Here is a 19,534-nt window from a genome sequence, read left to right on the forward strand (position 1 = left end):
TGTGCAATTGTGCGGTTGTGTGCGTGTGTGAATGTTGAAAGATGAGCAATATGTACAATATTTATAGAGTATAATTTAAGTACAATTTTTCAGCTATATATTCCTGAGTGGCATGGGTGCCTGTTTACGAAATTTATGACAAAAACACCTGATTATTGGATAAACCCCATGCGCTCCATTTCCCTTGTCAACCAAATTCTTACGCGTTAAATTTAGTAACTAGAAACTGTCTAACGATTGAGTCTAGTTAATGTTGCTTTTGGTGTTGAAATAATCCGTAACAGTTCTGTATTTGGAGAACTTTTCACTTCATCCTGCATGTGTCTGTGACTCTAAAATGGGACATAGTGTCACATCATTGTTCAAGCCCCAATTAAGGAATAATGAAATAATTGTACGAATGATTACAAAACATAGAATTTAGTATATAGCTAGCGAGTTGGTACCGTTGCTAGAAATTCCGATAGACTGACTTGACCTTGGTTTGACCTGCCACGACGTATGCCTCGCTATCATAGCTACAGCATAGCCACTGTCACTGCTGCACACTATGATGTACTGAAGTAGGATTTAGCAACAGATATATACACATGTATTTACGACGTGCTTTTTTCAGCTTCCATATACTAAACCACTTACACTGATTTGGTAGGTTCGAGGTTATACTAGAAGACACTAGCTCCAGCTGAGACGCAGTAGGACTGAACTCGGACCCATATACTTACCAGGCATCCACGGCTGTACCTATGCTGGAGATACCAAAAACATTTTCATACATACGTGATCCAGTGTTATATTATATAACTTCACTAATCTTTGATTAATTGAACATTATTAATAAAAGAAGAATATTATCAGGAGTGATATGCTGTAGTGTGCAAGCTGCTTCCAAATAGAGGACATGATTGTTTTGTTTTCTGTTTGGTTGAATCAATTTTCCATAAAAAGCATCACTGAAGCACTATGATCAGATTAAGAAAACTTGTTCCCTAGATATTCCCTAGATAGTACCACTTCCGCAGAGATTATAACAGTTCACTAAACACTATGGCTGTACATTTATTACAACTGAGCAAGTGCATTAAATTTGAGGTATATCTATAATGCAACATGATAACATGTAAATTAAAATATATTGGAAAATTTATGTAGCAATTACTAATAGCTCTACATATAGATAACTCTGCTTGAAGATCTACTGAAACGCTGGAGAATATATAGCTAAAATGGGGTATAATTGAAAAATGATGTTTGTATTATAAATATTATAATTGATTGTTTCAGGTTTTGAGTTCCGTTAAATAAGTAATACATGTACGCTACGTACGGTAGCGAATTGATTGTGTAGAAGTTATTTGTTTCTGAGTTTTTGAATTGAGAGTGATACATTTGAAGCAAGCTGTGAAATTGGGCAGAGTAGAATAAGAGAGAACTATTTCCTTCCTTGTTTGAAGGTACTTCTCTGAAATTGCAATACACACACACAAACACACACACACACAAATATGAGTGTGTGTGTATGAACGTGTATGTGTGATCATAAATTCCTTCATTTATGACATTGAACCAAGCCTAAAGGAAATCGATAACTTTGTACGGACAACTCGGTTTTTGATTCTCAATTGCAGCCATTCTACTTCAGTTACGTTGATAATGCTCTTGAGAAAGGCGTGAACGTCACTGCCATAAAGATTTCTCTTTTCTACATGTTTGATTCGTGTCTGGTATGAAATCGATAGCTGGATTTATGAAGCATATATAATTCTCCAAATACTTCCAGTTTAGTAATCAATTTTTAACTATAAATGATACTAAGATCTATCTTATGTTCGACAAGAAGTAATTCTTTCATTGCATACTGACTACATAAAACAGAATAATTTTCTTTAATGGAGCCATAATTTTTCTTTAGCATAGGTATTCAAATAAATTGAAGCATCTCAAGATTTTATTACATATGAAATGATTTACCAATAATTTCATAGCTCTATTATATATATTTGAAAATCTTCAGCATGAATCTTATTTTCTTTGTCATCAGGATTCCATAGAAAACATTATCTAAAATATTTAGGAAAATTTAGCAAAGGTGAATAAAATACTAAAAATGAATATTCGAAAAGTTAACCTTTTATAATTGAGTATATTCAGTTATAGACTTGCGCTTCTGAAATTTCAATTAGCTTTCATATACATATTATATACACATGAAAAGAGTAGATTTTTTTTTTAGTCTTAAAAGAATCCTAATATATTAGGAATTTAACCATAAATTTATTTTCCTATATTTGATCAATATAGATCAAGGTGGACATAATAAATTATATTTACCTCAAGCAATGAAAACTTACATGGGAAATACTCTGCAAATTTTAGGAAACCTGATATTATCGTAGAATTTATATAAATCTTATTGTAATGTATTACTTGATATTGTATATTGCTTAGCATGATGATGATGATGATAGACTTGATTTAGTGGTGGGTAAATATACGTTCATACATAGATGCTCGTGTACCCAAAAGTGAAATGTTTGCACACAGCATTTAACCCACCAAGAAAGGTTTTCATATACATATATATCTCAATGATCAACTGGATATAAATTTATGTGTTTATGAAAAGTGGAAATACTTTTTGCATTTTTGCTAATACCAGTGACAAAAAACACATTACCTAAGTGAAATTCTAGCTTTAGGTACCTAGTATCATCTCTGGCAGTTTTTGATGGGGCGGCACGTTTCACCTTTGTATAAACTACCACAGCTACATGGGATGGAGTACACGAAGTCTTTGGTCATATTCTCTTCTATTGGTGGTTTTACTCGAAGGAGATATTTGCAAAGTGTTGTATTACTCTTGAATACTATCCTGGTGTCATATGGGCCGCGTATATTCCCCAAGACACATGAAGAAGGTTGGAGGGTATTTGTCCTCATCTAGTTTGTTGGAAACAAACTAGATGAGGACAAATATCTGTCGATGTAAATAATGTAAAAACTATTATTATTATTATTATTATTATTATTATTATTATTATTATTATTATTATTATTATTATTATTGCTGTTGTTGTTGTTGTTGTTATCACTGAGTGAGAGAGCAGCGCATGCTGTCAGAGTGACACTGGGGTACAAATACACAAAACCCAATTTACCCATGATGACTACTTGTCTGATAAGGGTACACCAAGCACATGCATCACAACCATACATGCGCAACGTGTTGACCTCATATCAAGATAAACCGCGCATAGCCTTGCAGGTGGGGCCCTATTAGAATTTTCTTTTGGTCGACTATCCCATCCCGCTCAAAAGGTCCCTAAATAAGGGTTGTTTAAGGATTCGAACGGAATATTCATGTTTCCACAATGAATTCATCTCAACAAATGATTATGGAGTACACTGCATTAGCTCGTGATTAGAGGTGCATATATCGTCAAGCACTGAGGGACATACTCAACTGGCCAAAGTCAAGCAACTAACAAGTAAATCTGTGGTATTGAGCAGAATATTTGTTTTAGCCCATCTTTTATACCAAGACAAAACGATGTACATGATAACACTTCAATCAGTTAAGATGAGAAGCCATGAGAACCACCGTCTGGTACTGCATCAGGGCATTTATTATCGTTATTATTATTAAAGACATCGCACAGTATTCAATATCGTGATGTTGTTGACTGAAAATATTGTCTATCGGAGGTTTGTACTATTATTATTATTATTATTATTATTATTATTATTATTATTATTATTATTATTATTAGTAGTAGTAGTAGTAGTAGTAGTAGTAGTAGTAGTAGTAGTAGTAGTAGTAGTAGTAGTAATGAGGATGAGGAGTAGATGCAAGATCAGATATTTTGGAGAGGATATGGAGTAGTCGATTAATTAACTTGGCTTCTTCACTGGTATTTAATTATCAATTCATGGATGAAAGACATTTCAGTTGTTACTAACCATTCTCCCCCTTCCTTTGACTGTTTGCAGAAGTGAATTATCTTATACATCCTTCCTGTGTCAAGGAGTATACCATCTTTGCGGTAACATGAATTTAGCTGATACTTCTAGCACGATGAGAGGCCAGACAAATGTTTTAGCGTTTGCTCAGAGTCTACATATCTTCGCGAAAGCATGGCGGCATATTAGATGAATGTTATTCTAAAACTTGGCTCCTTTTAATCAGTAACATTGTTTCTTAAAGAGAAAAAAATGTTTAGCGTTTCATTTTTCGCGGGGCATTATATCCAAGGGAAACAAAATCTATTGGTGAGTGTAAAATAACATTTCTCTGGTTGCCCCTTCAGAAGATAATTTGCTTTCTTTATAATTATTCGATGATAATATAGAAAACAAAGTCACTAAAGTGTTGTTAAAGAATAAGGAATTGGTTAGTCATTCAACTATAGCCGATGGATACGCCCAGTGTCAAATAAATGAAAGCAGATTTCTTTTTTTTTTGTGTGTGTGTATAGTCTCACTAAAATGAACTGCTTAAGGGTAATTGCTAAAGTCTTTCAGATCCGTTTCTAGGCTTTTCCGTCAGTTAGTGTCAAATATTGCTGCTTTAGGTTTCCTTAAATTCGTCATTCCCTTTCCATGGCTCCCGGTGCGATGCTATCTTGATTTCCGACTGATGAGTTTCTTTTAGCTTTTTTTTATTGTTTGTTTATTTATGACATGATGAAACCAAGTGCATATTTCTTTATTCCTATATTAAATGACAAAGCAAGCTAACGAAATGAGAAAATATAAAGAAAACTATTCCTTTCTTTCGCTATTTAGATTTCCTGAAGACCATACCGTAAACGAAAACATGTACCAAATTAAACTTTACTAAAAAACAAAACGAAAAGGGAATGAAGAGGAGGTGATGTTCGTAGTTCTTGGTACTTATTTCATTATTTTTCTAGTGTTTACATTTTTATTTCAAAACTGTTTAATATTTAGTATTAATTACAGACGCATAACAATATTCCTGATCAAATTGCTAAAAGTTTAAATTTGAATTTCAGCTTAAATAGACTTAAATACACTAATAGACTAAATAGAACAATACTCACACAAACCTATGTGTATACATAAAGAAGTAAGCATATATAAATATTCAGTTTGTATGAAGCATTATTACACACACACGCACACATGTATGTGGGTATGTATGTATGTATGTATATATATATGTATATATAAATGTGTATATATATATATATATATATATATATATATATATATATATCAGGGACGTGCTGCCTAAATAGGTAAGGTAGGCAGTGCCTACCTTGAATAAAATAGATCTATAGCAACACTTTACTTTTATGGCAAAATATGCACCTAATTCAATAAAATTATGAAAGTTACTCTGATTATTATGCATAAATTTTGCCAAAACTTGAAAGCAATATTTATTCCACAGCACATTTCAGTTATGTTGATGTTGTTGTTGTTAGTGGTGCTGGTGTCATTAAACTAGGGTAAAACCTCATAAAACTGTTTAAAAATTTAAAACATCCGATTTGTGACCATCTCGTCTATCTGGGTACCCTGGAATAGCTAACAATTGTGACCTTGTAGACATTTAATACGATAAGTTGTGATTTGGAGGATGTAGATTGCCATTTCTAGACGAACAGGTGACCATGAAGAGGATTCATCTTTGGTTTGGATATGCGTATACTGCAGGGTTGTGCGAGAGGAAAATTGATTTGTCGTAGGATTCAGATCTGCAAAACGAGTTGCAAACATTTGAATCAATTCGTCTGTCCATGAAAACATTCTCCTCACAAGTTATAGACACTCGAAAAAAGTGTCAGGGCTGATGATATGACCTCTAAGTAGGTCACTGAATCAGCGTTTGACTACTTCTTGAGTTCATGATCTACTTTGAAAGTGTCCACACCATAATCAAATAAAGTTACTTACAACTCATCTAACTTTTCAATTCAACAACTCCTAACAAAATATTGATTTCAAATTTTAACACAAGGCCAGCGATTTCGCGGAAGCAAAGTTGACCTCGGCGGCTTTTAAACTAAAAAACGTAACGATGCACGAAATACCGCAAAGCATTCTTCCTGGCGCGGTAATGCTTCTACCGGCTCGCTGTCTTACTTCAAACTGTGATATTAATGTTTAATAATAACACCTATCTGCATTTAGCTTCATTAAATAGTTTTCGGGTAAGAACTCTCTTTGGTATCCAGTTAAAATTCATTCAGTTAAAATCAATAAAATGAGATCAATAGAATAACAGAATAATAAAAAAAAAAAACTATACTACAAATAATTAGCCTAGTACCAGTGTAAGAATGATTATTTCCAAAAAAACAAAAACGAGTTTTTTTTTCGTGACTAAATTGTTTTACCAGTTTAGCTGTAGTACATTTGAAGATTCAAGTGGAAAAATATAAACCTTACTTTAAAATCAGACCTGATTCTATTTAATCTGATACAATTGTTTTAGTTAAAGCGACGTATTTTTTTTTTTTTTGAATAGTTTTAAAGATTTTATTCAGGGATATGCAACGCTGATGTCTATTTACAGTGGAATTATAAGAAAAACACCCATTCTGGTAAATGACGAATACTTAAGATGATGGGCAGATTGTTCACTGGGGAAAGAAAAACTAGAAAGATAAACAATAACGAGAAGCAATAAGGCAAAATAAAAATAATTAAGTATACGATACAGCAAAACTAAAACTAATTTCTTGGAGATGTCAGAGTTTAAAACTTACGTCAAAACTTCAATCCCCCTCGGGCAAATATTAAAGAAGAAAAATATTCCTTATATTTACGAAGGGTTTACCTTCATGCCGCTGAGAACATTATCCCCAACTCTCTGTTTCTTTTTCCTTTTGCATTTGTTTTGCAACTTAAAAGTCGAGGAAATGTGAAATATTTTCGCTATGTTTTAGCAAATTACTTGTTTTGTACTCGATGACATTTGATGCCGTCACGCATCATCATTGCCTCAGAATTTATTCTGAGAAGAGTTGCCAGAGGAGGAGAAAAATGACTCCTTTTGCTAATACATGAATTTATCTATACAGATTGTGATGTAAACATGAGTTTGTCGAATAAGTGAACGAAATAGCAAAACAAAAATTAAAAAAATATATTAGAGAAAATATATGTGAAAAGTTTGACAATATTTTATTTATTTATATATTTTCTGTCTCTCTCTCTTTTATGTGAATGAATATATAAATATAAATCTTAAACCAACAGAATAAACAAATAATTTGTTTCCTGAACGAAAAAAATATTTGCATTTTCTACTTTCTCCATTTAACTTGATACATAGGTGCACATAAACAAAGAAACGTGCACGCATACACTCACGCACACACACGCGCACGCACACACACATACACACAAAAATCCACAAGCACATACACGGGAACATATTCCAAACATATACTATCAAGGAGTCTGGTCACTCGATCTGCCAGGAATTCCTGACAAACTTTTCTCATGCACAAAGGTATAAAACATTGTCTATTATAATCCTGAATATCAATTTAGATGGGATGTTTATGGCTGGAATGATGATTTCGAAAATAGGCTTGCTCGACTTATGTTCATTTCTGAAAATCAAACAGATAACATAAGATTACTTTTTCCTTCTTTTTCCGATTGACTGTCCGTAGCTTTCTTCGTCTTTGTTAGTTCGTTTCGTTTATCTGTCTGCCTGATTGTCTACTTCTATCCCTGTATAGATAGAGAATAAAAACAAGAATAAATATTAGTAAAAAATTTATTAATATATCATAGAATGTTTGGAAGAAAATCCTTTCCCCTTTACGTATATACATGAATATATACATGCATACATACATACATACATACATACATACATACATATATATATATATATAGTTTTTTTCACTCTTATTATCTTTTATATATATATATATATATATATATATATACACATATACACTCACTCACTCTCACAATCTTGTATACATACATGAACACTCGCATGCATTCACATACATACACAGACATATGTGAATATAATACTATAGATTAATGGGCCGAAATTGCTTTCACAGTCAGTCCACAGCTGAAGAAATAATTTGGTAGCCTTGGTTATACTTTACCTTGTGTAATTTATTCTTTAGTCTGTGATTAATTTGAAGTCTATTTGTACATGTCTAAATCTATATGCCTAGATGTGCGGGAATATATATGAATATATATATGTACACACACACGTATGTATGTGTGTGTATATGTATATATACACACACAGGTATGTCTATATGGGCACATGCACAGACACACAAGCACACGTACACACATACTCACACACACGCACAAATATATACATATGCATATGCGCACATTTAGATGTGCACGCATGTTTGTGTGTGTGTGTTTTTGTTTAAATTTATTCCATTAATTTTAATGACTGCAAGATAGAGAACGCTGTATTGGTTATAGTGTGAAAAGTATATTTATGGCCAAGATACATACCTATACTTTAGCTTCTACGTGTTGTTCATGGAGAAGCTTGAAGATTGAAAGTAGCCAATAGCCCAATGTGTATTATTATTTTGCACATAGCTTGTACAAACGGACACATTTTTCATTAGTTGTCGACTGGAGATCTCAAGTATTTCTTCGCCTACCGACTTTATCGTCCCTTCCAGTGGTATCAAGTGGTAGTGATACAACTAGAGGACACCCGTGTTATATGGGCCACACAATTATCTCCATCCGCCGTGTAGCCGACTTAGCATGCTGCATGTAATTATATTCACCACAAACAAGTATCAAATATTGTGTTTCACTTCTCATTGATGATTTGCTAATCTCTCTGTGGTTAACTCTTACATACATGTGAGTAAGCATTTAAAAAAAATTCTTTCTGGAACTCAGGTTCTATTTAGGTTCAGTTTTAGCAAGACATGCCACGGTGGAGCTAGTCTCAAACCCACAGCATTTAACCAAAACTGGATGCAATTTACACATTTTTCTCGCGCATTACGCGATTCCCACACTTCTTTACATTTAAGGCGGTTTTACACGGTGGGCTTCTTTTAGTTTCCCTCTTTCTCTCACAAGGCTTCGGTCGGTTCGGAGGCATAGTGAATTGCCATGGAGTAGAAATAAACTTCAAACCTTTCAGCTGAAAATTTTTCTGCTTTAAATAATTCTATTTATTAACAGTATAGGTACTTTGACATACTAAATGTTTTAGAAGACACAAAACATAATTACTATGCTTTGACGGCAATAGTTCTGGTAACCTGGTAGCGGGGCAAATGGCATGACTGGTGGTGTTTTGTTACATCGCTGTTTGTTACGAATTTAAATCCTATTGAAGCCACCTTGGCTTTTCATCCTTATGCGTAGAATGTCTTGAGAATCAGTAATACATTGAGAGCAATATAAATCAACTTTCTAAAAACTTCTGCGAATGTATCAGCGTTAGAAATGGATAGGTGTCAATACTATACACAAAAATTTGAATATTTCCGGTTTTTATAAATCATTTTCTTAATGCTTTTGAAACTGATTTAATTCATTTAAGACGTACTCAATAAACATTTCTTAAGGTAAATGATGATTTAAAGACGGATTAGTGACAAATAATTCATTTTTGTTATTATGAAATAATTTAATTACTTAAATCTGGTATTGTATTTCATTTCATTCTGCTTACTAAAACCTAGTTTAACTTTTTGCTTCGGCATTTTACCGGATTCAGTTTATGTAGAATAACAGGTAGAACAAAATGCATTGATCAGAATAATATTACAGTATTAAACATTGTAACCACAGTCAGTAGCAGAAGAATAAGAATCTCGTTATGTCTTCTGTACTTTCTCGTGAAGAGTTTCCATTCCTGTTAGATAGCATCATCTTTTGGTTTCGCATGCAGCATTCCACAACCTAAAATTCTTCGTTCTTATATAACTTATATATAAAGAAAAAAGTAAATAAATAAATTATGTAAGTAAATATATTACGTTATATGTTGTACATCATGATCAACAGTAAGATACGCCTGAATGTTATTTTAAAAGCAGAGAAAATTTCGCGTCTTTTCACTTAATGTTTTTCCTGTTTTGCTTATTTGTTTCAACTTTTCAGCTTGTAAGCTTTTGTTTTCGATTGCATGAGAAATTCAATTTTGACACGCTAAACATAGCTTGTGGTTACAGATAATCATAATATAAATTCATCTGGTTTTGAAGCCAAAAACCTCCATAATATTTAGATTGGTCAGGCTGCAAAAATAAATCGATGGCGGGTTTTTTGGAAGACAAGAAAACATATTTAACCGTAAGCTATTCACAAACTCCTACTGACATCAATGGCAGACGAGAAATATAATCGTCTCACATATTCGATATGTGACACTAACTTTAGATGTTATCGTCTTCTGAGAGTGTTAAACCGAACATGATGTATAGAGGTGGCCCAGAGCATTAGAAATATTGAAGGCACTAATTTTAACTCGTGAGCATACTGTCTAATGACATTGTCCGGTATCAGTTTTGCTTATCATTACTGTGTGTGAAATGCAGCACACATAATCAGTTGCAATCTTTGCACAATTACTGTGAATGTAACGTTGAGTGGAGATATTATTTACCTTTCTTTTGCTGATGCAAATTAGACTACCATGCTTATTCCATGTCGTTCAGTCATACAATGAAAGCCACTTAATAGATTGATAATATGGTATCTTCATTTGTTTTCCAAATTCCTTAATCTACGAATATTTTCCACGGGGCAAATATTTACCGTCTTGAATTGATGTGATATTATTTTCTAGCTCAGCTTACTTACGATAATGAAAGCAACTTCTCGTGTATTAGTTATTTACAAGAAGCGGCCAGTTAGCAACCAAATGAAATTGTAGTGCTAGAGTGTCGTCTTGTATATTATAACGTAGGTTTTTATTATTATGTAACCCATAAACATACATATACTGCCAAGATACGGTTCTATACTCTCTCACACACATTCACACGCAGACACATATACACACACACACTCATACAGGTCCGAACATTTGTGTAAACGAATGAAAGGGGTCCCAGATTATATGTGTAATGCATATATTACCTAATACATTTATCTGTAGTTTGCGAGCAAATGATTATACCGCGATTACCCTGAATATTACGGACATGTAAACATGTATAATCGCTCAGGTGTCTGCATATCTATATGTATGTATGTATGCATATGTGAATATATACATGCATATATATATATATATATATATATATATATATATATATATATATATATATATATATATATATATATATATACATTTGTATATATGTATGTAGCACACACTATATATGTTAATCGAAAACCGCTCGCACACACTATGAAAAAACTTTCTTCGAAAAAAGGTTAATGAAATCCTGATAAAAGATTTTATTACTTTTTTCAAAATATTATTTTTTACAAATCCCCTATATACTTAAAAACTGTATTAAGGAATTTTCAGAAAGTCTTTCAAATATATACATTTATAAATATATATATATATATATATATATATATATATATATATATATATATATATATATATATATATATATATATATATATGCATGTGTGTGGGGGGGGGGAGACCGAGAGACAGGGAGGGAGAGAGAGAGAAAGAGAGAGAGAGAGAGAGAGATAGGGAGAGAGAGAGAGAGAGAGAGAGAGAGGGAGAGAGAGAGAGAGAGAGAGAGAGAGAGAGAGAGAGAGAGAGAGAGAGAGAGAGAGAGTGCGTGTGTGTGTATTAGTTCGTGTATTCTATGGCGCTTCTGTAGTTAAACATTTAAATTCTTCTGAAGGAGCTAGATTCTAACAGAGACACCAAGCTCGATCTTTGGAATGTACATACCGAATACAATGTCACATTTTCAACTTGTGAAAAATGTGTACAATTTGGTACGTATGTGTGTGTATGTATGTATATTTGTAAATTTATACTTATGTGTTAAAATACCATCATGTATATAGTTTTGCGAGGCATGGTCGTTGCCAAATGATCTAGCTCCCAGAAAATATGTTTTATCCTCTCACCTAAGAGTTTATAAGATTTACGAATACGATATACATTTCTAATAACTTTGTTGATATATCTACATACCTATGCTAATGGTGATGTATTCACTGAGCAGAATATCAACTTTAGCAAGATTGAGGATTAGACAATTTAGTCTACTTCGACATTGTCGTGTTACACAACATGTTAACTAGGGAAAGATGAATGGAAGAAATATCACTAACAGGACTAACATAGCTTAAAGTCGAGGAGTAATTATTGTAATGTATTGGGTTGTCAGAAAAATTCCTGTTTCCTCCCCGATTTTTAATAGTTTCCAATGCGTTTTGAATTAACTATTTTTTATCGCAGTGCTTTATATAATTTTTGTAGCTCTAATGTCCATTTAAATTTCCGTTTATTGTTCTTTTGAAATTTGAATACATATTATCACGTTTTAGAAAAAAGTAGAAAGAAGTTGAATGAATTTACGACAATCTAATATTTAATCTGAAGCCCTAGTGTATCTAACATCCAACTGAATTTAGATAAACTTATATGAGCAATTATTCAAGGTGTTTAATGCAATTTCTATGAGTTTCTGTAATGTGAATGTATCACACCTGAAACCTGGTTTCATTTGATACAATTTACAACATTCCTCACAGTATTTTTACCAGAAGCATCTGTATGGAGAGATAACGAAGACAATAATTATATACACAAAAATACGGTTGATTGCCGTGTGGTAATATATCACTTATTTATGGATCATTGTTTTTCTATGCTTGGTGACTTGAAGCAATGATTGAGTTAAAAAGGAGTTCGGTAACTGGTCACTACAGGTACAACATCGACATTCCAGACATTGATGGTTCGGAACCTCGTATAATCTGGAGAGACACTTCAATTACCTGCAGCCGCCATATTAGTTTACCAGTACTGTACACTAGTTAGTACTTTGAACACTACGGTATCAACAAGAGTTTATCATTCATATTAAAATACAGGTACCTGCATGTGATTTATTTATTTGACTGAAATTAATATAGTTTAGTTTAGAGAATGGTGACAAAGTGACCACGCATGGTCCTGAAAAAAAATTCAGTTCTTCGAAGAGGTTTATGAATCAAATCTTCGTGAATAACGAAGTTGTACATATACTAGCCTTATGTTAAGAACTCGTTACTTTCTTCCACATGATCAATACGAAGAACTGCAAATCAACTGTACATGATACATAATATTAGAAGCATTAATAAGATATCTACTCTTCCAAAGGAATCCCGTATAATGAAACCGAATTATAATATAAAGCATTTAAATTAAAATTAAATCAAATGTATATTGATTTATTGAATCACTAAATAATTTAAAATCATTAGCTAATTTCTTTTGAAAAATACCAACAGATATGGAAATGTTCGGTAAATAAAAGCAATTTAGGAAGGATTAAATTATTAGATTTATTTGTTGGTTGAACTTATATATTCTTTTCTATGTGGTTCGAAGATTTTCCATTTAGTTTATTAAAATTTATGAAAGGAACTGTCTTTGCTCCGAGGGTTTTGTAAACTTCTCATATATATATATATATATATATATATATATATATATATATATATATATATATATATATATATATATATATATATATATATATATATATATATATATATATATATATATATATATATATACATACATACATATACATACATATATATATATATATATATATATATATATATATATATATATATATATATACATATATATATATATATATATATATTTGTGCGTATATATGATGCATTTTAAAAATTCTCATGTGTATATATATATATATATATATATATATATATATATATATATATATATATATATATGTGTGTGTGTGTGTGTGTGTGTGTGTGTGTGTGTGTGTGTGTGTGTGTGTGTATACAACATGCGGTGAATAAATTGTCGTCTAACCTACACAAAAATGAAAATGACACTGACATCTCATTTTAACAGATATATTTACCAAATTAACGTTAAAATATTTTGAAATACTAATAGCAAATTTATTCAATACACTCGCAATTGGCTTCAACCAGGGTCTCCAGACGACTTTGGATTCTCCTGGAAATCTTCTAGACGGTCTCCTTGTTTAAATTGATGAATGCTGCCATAATCCTTGTCTTCAGTTTATCTTTGTTGTTACGAGGAATTTTGTTGGTCGCTCGCTCAACTACACCTCACGAAAACTCACCAATTTCGTGTCTACAAACGGACAGGAATCTTACTATTGTAATCTTACATATTGTCTATAGTCTCTATTATTATTATACAAACCCACTCCTTCCTCCCAATGACATGAACACACAGGTATTTTCCCCTTGCTCATGTTTCTACTGCATCTATCCAAGAAAGAAAAATAATTATTAAAGAACTGTATCATTGTTTTGTTGATTACATTTTGTTGTATGTTTGGATTTAAGTGGCATTCCCTCAAGTACCTGATAATCGAAAGCTTCTCTCCCGAAAGGCTACGATAAAATACTTATAAGATATTTTAAAAATTAGCGAAGAAAGCGTCATGCATTCATTACTATATAATACGAATATAATTCGCTAGAACATAATTATTGGTATAAAAATTTCCTTAATCGTAAAAAAAAAATACCCAAAACAAAATACTTGGAAATAAAATAATATATTAAATAAATTTTATTATCGAAAAGTGCAACACTTCAATCCTTAGATATATGTGCTTTATCTTCTAATTCTAGTCCACCGTTTATAATGAATGGATGATAAATCTGCATATATTTATTTAGGTTTTTATTTTAGTATTTCACATAATGCCAAATATGTATCACTGAAATAACTGAATATGTTGTTGAACGATCCTTAGTCATGCTGAAGTGCATGAACTTCTTGCCAGTTCTAAATGTCCATAGACATAGAAACGCCTCAGGCAATAAGGGTCATAAGAGCTTATAAGAGAATCTTCAAAGAGAACAATGAAATCATCAAAAACCACAATATCGCGCACTTCTTGATCCGATAAAGCCATTTGAAACCAAACTATAATCATAATAGGTCTCAGTAAGGTATTTACCAAAATTGGTTGGTTTGTTTATCTTTGTAGTTTTTATCTTATTTCTCACCACATCTTTGTATTGATCATAACGTCATTGCATGTTTGAAATAACTTAGCTTTGATATGGAAAATATAACAAGACAGGAGTGCATCTTGATATGAATGTTATTTGATATAATACAGTCGTATGCACGTGAAATGTCACAACTGAAAAAGAGAATATCTCATTGATACCTACTTATATATATCCAAAGTGACACTGGTGTTTATTCATCTGCTGACAAGAAGTTTTTCTGAACCTGATTTATAGATCTAAGGACGGACAGCATTTTCCTCTATACTGTACCGTGATTAAGTATCATAATAGGCTAAACTTGTCATCTCTTCTGCATCTTTCATAATTTCGTATAAGGGTAATAGCACTTACCTTCTTAGCTTGTTAAAAGAAATTTCTTTCCATTAACACACTTCATAAAATTGGATTGAAATCCCTTGTTTAATACGATATAATGTATAATTTTTCACACACACACACACATTTATGTGTACATGTATACATATATATATATATATATATATATATATATATATATATATATATATATATATATATATATATATATATATATATATATATATATATATGTATATATATATATATATATATGTGTGTGTGTGTGTGTTTGTATAAATACACACATGGCACGCATCACATACACACACATATGCGTATATGCATATATATATGTATATTACATGCATACACATACAAGCGTACTGTGGTGAGCTGAATTGGATATTTTGTCAAACAAATGTGTTATCGTAAAGGAAAACAGCAATGTAAATCATTCAATAACGTTAATCAAAATTTTTCTCGAAAGACGCAAGGGTGAGAACTTCTGAAATGTGAACTGATGTAAAAAGAAATGAAAATACACATTGAAATATACCGCGTCAGCCATTTTAGATCTAACATTCTGGTATGATATAAAGTCATTAAACATCATTTTCTACCTCCAATATTAATTAATGAAGATCTGAAATTAAGCATGCCTACATTTTATACTATCTAACCATTCGAATATTTTCACTTTATTTTCATACAAAAAGTATATCGTCTAATTCTTTTGAGGCCTTCTTAAATGTCTTTTCGCTATGGTTTTCTGGTGAGACGTAATAAAACCGATATATGTTATGTTCAATGCAATAAAAAAAAAAATGTTTTTAAACGAAAAAGAAAAAGACGCATTTTGCCAGCAGAGCCACTCAAATTTTCTTGAATTATAATTTCGCAAGTTCTATTCCTTGCAAATATCGAAAACAATTTTCGTCAGAGTCAATGATATTTCTTCACACGACAGATATGATTTCAATTCATTAATGTTATCTTTGGTTTACTACCATATTTTCTCTTAGCTTAGTCAGGAGAGTAAATTCTCTTATCTAAAATTTCATATACGAGAAAATATCGAGAAATTTCCTAATGCATGTCTCTTAATGTATGTATGTCTTTTCTATTTTTTAAAAATTATTATAAATCTTCCACTGAGGAGGGAGCCGGTTTCCAACAAAGATACAAGGCTCTATCTTTGGGATGTAGTTAACACAGACAAATTCACACTTGGAACTTGTGAAAAGTCTTGCATATGTTTACTGTTCCACTCACAGATTGGATTTGTAATATATGAGTCAGCCGGTCACTTTCTGTTTCTGAATATCCCAGTTTATCCAGATTCTCCTTTAAACACTTACAAACAAAATCTTGTGCTCCAATTATTATTGGTATGAATATGAATTCATAGTCTGGATATAGAAACTGGAGTTTTCGAAATTGTCCATAGATAACCCCTTTTTCTTTGATTTTCAAAGAGATATTTATGTCTGCAGGGCAGCTAACCTCTATGAAGGTACATACCTTTGACCCTTTTCTCAAACAACAATATCCGTCCTGTTATGCTTACATTTGACAGAAGTTTCGATGGGAATATTCCACCAGTATTCCTTGAGTTGGTGTTTGTGAATGGATTCCATAACAGAGGGATTTTCTAAGTTTACTTCAAGGCAGACTTTTTTGCGGACGGCATTGTAAATTGTTTTAGCAACAACATCGTGCCGCACTTGTTCTGGTTCATGTTCCCACTATTTCCATGTTCTGTTCAGGCCTTACTTCTCACATAGCCTCCAGTGGACGAACTTAGCCGTGTTATCGTGTCTCCTTTAGTAGTGCTCTTGAGCGTGCTTGCTACACTCACTTACAATATGTGAGTTTCTTTCGTTTCTCCTGCCACACATCCTATAAAGTGGTGATTCGCTATTCTTATAGATTTGGAACTTGGAGTAATTAGTTCCCAGAGATTGTTCCTGGGCGCGGCATATCAATGCCTCAGTGTATCCTTTCAGGCAACTTTTTCAATAGCCATCTCCAAGTGTTAATCTTGTCTTTTCCATCGATTTCTCTGTGGTATTGACCATGCAGTGGTTTCATTTTCCACTTGTTTATTCTTCCTTCTTCATCTTGTTTCTTAAATGTTTGTGAGTGCATCACCTTTAGTCGAACAAATCGACCCCAGGACTTATTCTTTGTAAGCCAAGTACTTATTCTATCGGTCTCAAATTATAAACAGCAATGGTGATAGACTATCACCTTGAAATATACCTCTCTTGATATTAATCGTCGCCAAAAATTTTCTGCGTGGGATCAACTAAGAATATTTTTTTCATTTCAGTACCATTATCGGTGTATCTTAATTAATGCTTTCGTAGTTTGGGTTTAACTGCCCTTTTTAGCACGTAAGAACTCCTGTCAAGGGTCTTCTCTCTGTCTATAAATCTTATATATACGAATTCATATGTATGTATTGAATTCGTTTTGGCAATGTCGTTTTTATTTCGAGTAACTTGTACACAAGATATGAACTAAACCAGTTTAATTCATATGTTTCTAAATGAATAACGCACGAATTATCTAAAGATCGAGATAAGTTTGTAAGTTATAAGCATCAACCTTCTAGGGCATCAATATCTTTATATGATGTCAATCTATATGTTGTAGAGGTATATGCGTATAGAAGAAACATATTATTCGTAAGTGGCGCGTTATTTTTTGAAAAGAAGTAGTGTGAAGATACGTAGCAATGAAACATATGCAAACGTGAATACATACATTAATATATTTGTGTATGAGTGCGCACAGACAAATAAATGAATGTAGATATTTATATGTAGGAATATAAATTACCTATATAAATGTGCGTGTATATATGTACATACGTATGTCTGTATGCCTTTATGTATATATATATATATATATATATATATATATATATATATATATGCATGCATGTTTATGTGGTTATCTATATCTCTATATCTATTTCTTCCTATGTACACACACACACACACACACACACACACACACACACACACACACACACATATATATATGCATGCTATATGATCCTTATCTAAGCCAGCATATTGTTTCTACAATATATATTTCTATATGCTGAAAAAAAAATAAGTAAAACGTATATTTTATTCTTTCTAAATGAAACAAAGAAAAAGTGTCTTAATAATTATATCTTTTCTGAAAGGGGGAAAAAACAAAAAAAAGAAGCTTCTATCGGTTACCAAGCAGTTAGATAGCCATTGCATATTGTCTTGATTAAATATGGACATAGAATGAAACAAAAGTTAAATAGGAATAAATAAGAGACAATTGATGACATTATTATACTACAGAAATAACAAACTCTATATTTAGAAACCTGATTTTGGTGAGTATGATCGATATTTCTAACGATAAGTTGACCGAGGGAACCGCTAAAATGAGATGCGTATTCCTGATGGGTCTGCTGTAAAATAAGGCAAACTTACGATACGTAACTGTCATGATTCGGTTATTTTGAGCGTAGATTCTAATACAAATTAGAATTTTTTTCCTGGAGGTTGCTAGCTCTCTGATGAAGTCAAGTATCATGGGAAATTTAATTCTTCATATAAAGAAGTCCTTTACAAAGAGACATAAGAAGCGTTGAATAAAATAGAAACAAATATATTGTATTCTGTGTGAAAATACTGGATGCAGTATGGATAAGGTATGGCCAAATGAGGTTTGTGACGTAATAGTTGACACCCTCTCTATTTCTCTCTCTGTCTCTCTCTCCATATATACATACACACATACACGTAAGCGTACATAGATAAATACACACACAAACATATACATATATAACATATATATGTATACACATATTAATGCATGAATACATACATACATACATACATATATATATGCGCATATATGAATACATCTATCTATCTATCTATCTATCTATCTATCTATCTATCTCTCTATGCATATACATTTAAGATACTTATAATGTATTTATCAACAATAATAATTTCTCAAATTTGTTGTGTATGATTCT

At 32.0% G+C, this 19,534-nt stretch overlaps 1 long non-coding RNA gene across 1 annotated transcript; it reads right to left on the bottom strand.

Annotated features, from left to right (window-relative positions):
* Positions 1-7,138: 7,138 nt before the first annotated feature.
* On the bottom strand, positions 7,139-19,211 carry LOC149134788 (uncharacterized). Its single transcript, XR_016242674.1, has 2 exons — positions 18,981-19,211; positions 7,139-7,713 (listed from the first exon to the last, which is right to left on the bottom strand). It is a non-coding gene; the product is annotated as an uncharacterized LOC149134788 (long non-coding RNA).
* Positions 19,212-19,534: the final 323 nt, after the last annotated feature.

The sequence above is a fragment of the Octopus bimaculoides genome, chromosome 7 (assembly GCF_046866305.1).
Source record: "Octopus bimaculoides isolate indiv1 chromosome 7, ASM4686630v1, whole genome shotgun sequence".
NCBI lineage: Eukaryota > Metazoa > Mollusca > Cephalopoda > Octopoda > Octopodidae > Octopus > Octopus bimaculoides.